This window comes from Phyllostomus discolor, chromosome 3 (assembly GCF_004126475.2).
Source record: "Phyllostomus discolor isolate MPI-MPIP mPhyDis1 chromosome 3, mPhyDis1.pri.v3, whole genome shotgun sequence".
NCBI lineage: Eukaryota > Metazoa > Chordata > Mammalia > Chiroptera > Phyllostomidae > Phyllostomus > Phyllostomus discolor.
This window is the reverse complement of record NC_040905.2, coordinates 78,994,135-78,999,957: the sequence shown is the minus strand read 5'-3', so window position 1 is coordinate 78,999,957 and position 5,823 is coordinate 78,994,135. Positions and strand designations below refer to the sequence as shown.

Here is a 5,823-nt window from a genome sequence, read left to right as displayed (position 1 = left end):
TGGGGAGATGCAGGTGGGAGAGACAGTGCAGGGCAGAGGGGAATAAAAGGGAGAAAAAAATGTGACAACTGTAATAGCATAATCAATATATTGGGAAAAAAAAGATGAGTTAGAGGATGCAGGCAATCTGATTTCCAGGCTTACACAGCTCTCCTTTCTGCACAGTATTATTTCTAAGGAGAAGAGAAGGCTCAACTTAATGCCAAGGACTCACCAGCCACATTATCAGAGTTACCCAAGCCCTGAAGACAACCCAGAAACTCATTCTTATGTATTAGCCAGAATGTATTTGCAGTGTACATGATTGATTTACATCCTCATGTATGTATTTTCAATGTGCATTTACATGATTCATTTGTGCCTGAAGTGAATGTTAATTAAGTGCCCATAATGTGCTGGTTCCTAGACCAGAAACAGTGAGAGGAGAAAAATATGACTTCATAGTTACTTCCAGGAGTAGGAACGTCTTATCATTTAAATAGATAAGGAAAATGTGCCCACACCTCCTGGCCAACTCCTGCTTGCTGTGGTCATCCCGCTGCCCCCACCCTGCCACCTCCAATGTCCACTGTTGTCCTCCTCCCTTCCTCTTCTCCTCACAGTAGTCCCTAGTGTTTTTGCCTCTCCTGACAAGTTCCTTAAATCCAATTATTTTTCAAAACCAGATGTTATATAGTAGATAAAGGATATACTAAGGCCTGGAATTCAGTGTCAGCTCAATAAGTATGTGATGGATGGACAAATGAATAAATGCATGAGAGAAATGGGGGACCTATTCCAAGTGATCTTATGTATAAATGAGATAAGTAATATGACTGCATACATTGAAAGGGTTTGAAAAACAATGCATCAGAAGGAATTATTAAGTGCAAGATCTTTAAAGACAAACCTATAGGATCAAACCAGATCAGACAGTGCACTCTGTAGATATTGCTGGCAACACTAATTTTGAGACTTGACACCCATGTCCCCATCTAGCACTTCAACTCACAGAGACAAGGAGTCTGACTTGATCTAGATCAACCACAGGAGAGAAGTTGTGCACTCAAGCTCTGGACTCATATACTGCCTTTGCCACTTGTTAGCCATAGGAACTTGGGCAAAGTATTAAGTACAGCTTTCTGTTCCTCGGGTTCCACAACTGGAAATAATGGCACCTACTGCATAAAGACATGGTAAGAATGAAGTAAGATGATTCGTGCAAAGAACTCAGGTGGATAATTTCTCAATAAATATCAGCCACTGTTATTACTGCAAAGTACTCCACATGGGTGATACATCTAATGCAGGGAAGCCAAGAGGCTCACTCTTCTGGTGCCGGTGTTACAGATGTGCATTCATCCTGATTCCCTGCAGTCCTGCTTCCCTCTGCTAGTCCTTCCTGGGCGGAGGCTGTCTGGTTGATAACCACTTGATTTCACAGAGCTACGTAGTAAACCTGACAGGGTGGACTGAACCAGCCAACACACCGGCCTTAAGGGAAGTGTTCTTGGTACAGAGGGAGGGAATTCAGGGAACACACTACACAGTGGTATATGCAAGAAAACCCCCAGAGATTCTCTATGGGTATGAAACAATTAGATTTAACCCTTACCGAAATTGCTTTCAATCAGTGAGACAAGAAACCATCACCAAGTTTAAACTACAGAGGTTAAAATGTAAAATATTTCTTTTAACTCCCGAGTTAAGGTCTCATACTCTAGAGGGAAATCTCACCTCTCTTTTCAAAAAGGGAAATTAATACATATTTGCTGTATGTTTTAATAACGTAAGTTACAATCATGCTCCTCAACCAAGAAGATATTGATTTGAAGGGTGATGGGGGAAAATTGCTGCAGAGGACTGTCATTTCAATTCAACGGCTCTCACTGAAGCTAAAAGCTTTACATTAAACTAAGCCAAAGGCAAATTTGGAAAATGATTTTAAAGAATTTATTTCAGAATGGATAAAATGACAATAGATAAAGCAATAATAATTTCAGAAATATGTCTCGAAAGAAAACCATCGCTTTTCAAATAAGATTGGAAACTCTCCAGTGCACATGCAGGAGTTTCTGCTGTTAAAAATTAAAAATGTATGAAGCAACTTTTCATAAAGGTAGAAGGAAAAAAATAAATCTCAGACTGAGAACAAAGCATTTAAACTTGAATCTAGAAGAAATTATAATCCCAAAACAATCGAGAATGGTGTTAAAATATTTTAATCATGCCCAATTTTAACAATAGGAACCTATTCTAATGCCAAAAGAAAAAAAAAGTGTCTAGTATGATCTTGTTCCTGTCTCCAAAGTGGTGATTTTGCAAGCACTCTAGAAGAGTTAAATGAGGGCTGTTAAAGAATTTCACACAGGATGATCAACAATATAAATGCAGAAAAGAATCTCATAATTACCGAAGGAAACTTCCAGCTGTGGGCAATTAAAGGTTTAACATATTAACAATGAGACACTTCCTAACATAGGGGGAGGGGAGGCAATTCACAGAACTTACATGCTCTGGGAAAATGCTAGCACAAATAAACTTCTGACCCAGGGATGTCATGAAATAGTTGGGCTGAATTATCAGATGCCCTTGACTCTGAATAAAATACCACATAAATTCAAACATCCTCCTGAGTACCAGAATTATTCTCTTTAAGTTTTTATAACTATGGAACATTTAGAAATGTTGACTGCTTGTATAGAGTCCAAAAGTAATGGTGGGAGAATGTCCCACTTCCCTCCCCCCAATTCACATGTAGGTGAGAAAGTGGAATTTCCTGGGCAAATGACCTCTCCTATTCTTGCCTCAAGTGCCTCAGGCTAAAAGTTTTTATTCCTTTTCTTTTCTTTATGGTAATACTCCCCATTTAAGTGACTACTAAAGCAGGTACTTTTTCTGAGCTCCTTTCTTAATTCTTTTTTACCCAGTTACTATGATACTGGTAAATTAAAAGTCATAGTATATTGTAAGCACCTCCAGACTTGAGCTGTTGGCCCAAATAAAAGTCTAAAATTCATGATCTGGGAACAGGTATTTTATATGAATGTTCATGTTTATTGTGAATAGCTGTCAATAGGCAATCTTTATTTTCATACACACATGTATATATACATATATATATATATATATACACAAATATATGTGTATTAGTGTGATGGATTCCAAAATTCATTCACACCACAATTTATATAGGTCTCTTAATTTGTCAATAAGTAATCTATTTTTCTTACTGAGCCCCTACTAGCTATAAGGGAAAAATTTAGTTCACAGGTCTATTTAAATTAAAATATAGTTTGGTTTATTCTTTTACAAATGAGAATAATATCATTCAATCTATTTTTCAAGCTAGACTTGGCCTCCTCATCTACACTGCTGGCCAAGTCTGAGACACCTAGGATGGATGAGGGCTATGATGCAGAAAACCTTGTGATGAGAAAGCTGGGCTTCCTTGGACAGTATCTTTGATCCTTTCATCTCTAAAGCAATGCTAATTGGTGGTATTGCCTTTCCTTGGTTTGGTTAGGGCCTGGTCGCTATCTGGCTTTGGTAAATGGGATCTCACCTTGGTTTTCATATACACACAAAATCACAGTCTTTGTCCCATCTCTATTTAGTCATCTAATTGAAATATTGTACTCTTGACCTTGACTTTGTCCCAAACCAAAGCAGTCTCCATGACAGCTCTTTTGCTTTCAATTCGGCTGTATTCTTAGACACTTTCAGGAGAGTAAGAACTCCTAGGTCTCATCACACTACAAGGAAACTAAGAAAAGCTTGGGGCATCGCCTCTCCAGATTCACCTCACTGACCTATCATGAGGTACAGGAACCTCTCCTTCCCACAATCCCATGAGAGTGGAAGGAGACTTCTTCTGCATGACACACTGTTTCTGCTGCTCCATGGACTCCAGCTCCATGGCTAAGTCTTAAAGACAACCTTGTTTTCCAGCACATTGCCTTGCTCAAGAAGTTAAGTAATCACTTTTCCCCCCACTTCGAAATAGCTGGCTTTTTGGCTTGAGGGCAGTTTAAGCAATGATGCTCAAGCAGGATTACTAAAGGAGACTTTGAATGAAAAGATTTAAGTTTCCGATTTTGAGGTTCTAATTTAGGGCCTAATTTTATTTTCTCCTTTTGAATACTTTCTCATGGCATGACCTCGGTTAAGTCACCTTTTATAATCCTTAGCTTCTCTCTGTAAAAAGGAGGGAGTAACACATGTTTTTCTACATCTTAGTGTCCTTGTGAGAACAGTATGATTTCCTGGGGTTGGAAGCAATTTATAAATGACAAACACAGGAAATGTAAGCTTCTTCCTTTTCAAAATGTAAAGCTGCAACATTCCACACTGAATCCACCTAAAGCCAGTTGTGGGACACAGGAATTTAATACCTCATTCTAGTTGCAATTTTGTTTCCAGAATCTATGTCTTTGCTTTAAAAGACTTAAATACAGTCATGTGATCATAGATTATCTCACCAGGGTGTTCTATCAACCACCACTTCACCGGGAAGTTTGCTTACTAGAATATATTGAAACAATTCTCCTGTGCCTTCAAATCATCATAAAAACAGAATTAGATATGCAGTTATCATCCATTTGTTTAGTTGGTTCACTGCTAAGAAACTGGCTTCAAATCAGGTCTTTGTCATTGATGACTCTGTCAAGGTAGCAGTGGTCATGTGGGACATGAAGAAAGTAAGAGCAAATCATTCAAAAAAGGAATTATGTTTTAAGAGACCTACAGCTTACAAAGTGGAGGAAAGAGTCCCAGTTCTCATCTGGAGGACTCCTCATCCACAAAGATGATGAAGGCTTGATTGTTATGAAAATAACACTAACCATTCAACTCTGTATTTTTCCTTCTAGTCAATCTTCATATCGCTGACTAGCACCAAATGTAACACTGACTTGGGGAAAATTCTTCCATTTCTTTTTTGTTTAATCTTTATTGTATTTTTTCCATTACCATTTAGTCCCCTTTCACACCCTCCCCCACCCCCAGCAGTCCCCACACTGTTTTCCAAGTGCATGAGTCAAAAAACCTTTGGTTGTTTATAAGTTTTCCCATGTAAGAATAATTTACATGACAACCAACTGTAATATGTCATTTGCTAGGGAAATTATTGCCTATTAGAGTTAAAAAGGCTTATCAAGATGAACATATATAACACATGTTACAAATCTGCTTGTTAGAAACACAAAAGAGAAAAGAAAATCATTGCTTATTTAATGATTTAAGCAATATCTTGTTTTCTAACTAAAAAATGAATTTTGGGGAGAAACAGTTACTTGTTTAAGGTAATACGGCCATCTTGTTTTATCAAAAGCAATACTTTTAGTCATACATGCCTTCATTTTAAAATTTATTCAGTGATTACCTAAAAGCCATGGTTACATTTATGCCAGGCCCACAATGAGATTTTTAGTTCCATCTGTGAAGTACCTTGGATAATAAATAATACACCTCAGTTAATAGAATGAAAAATACTTGTAACTTAACATTTTAAATGCACATACTCAAGAATGAGAATAATATCTGTGATGATCCTATCCCAAACCTGAATTTCTGTTGAAAAAACTTAATATGGATCTGGCTTCTGAGATTAAAAAAAAAGAAGAAGAAGAAGAAGAATGAGAATAAAAGTCTGCTCATTCCTTATCATTATCTGTTAGTCTCCATTTTCTTGGTAGATTTAATAATTGGCCTGAAGTTTTCCACAGATTAATAAATATTAGTAGAAACAAAATGTTTTGTTCTTTCTGAATGATGAGAAGAAAATGAAACAAAATAATTATTTCAGGTGGTTCTTATAATCAGGCAATTTTAAGAACCCTTCAT

At 37.2% G+C, this 5,823-nt stretch overlaps 1 non-coding gene across 1 annotated transcript; it reads left to right on the top strand.

Annotated features, from left to right (window-relative positions):
• The first annotated feature begins 5,517 nt into the window (after positions 1-5,517).
• LOC114514355 lies at positions 5,518-5,588 on the top strand. Its single transcript, XR_003686036.1, has one exon. It is a non-coding gene; the product is annotated as a small nucleolar RNA SNORD50 (small nucleolar RNA).
• Positions 5,589-5,823: the final 235 nt, after the last annotated feature.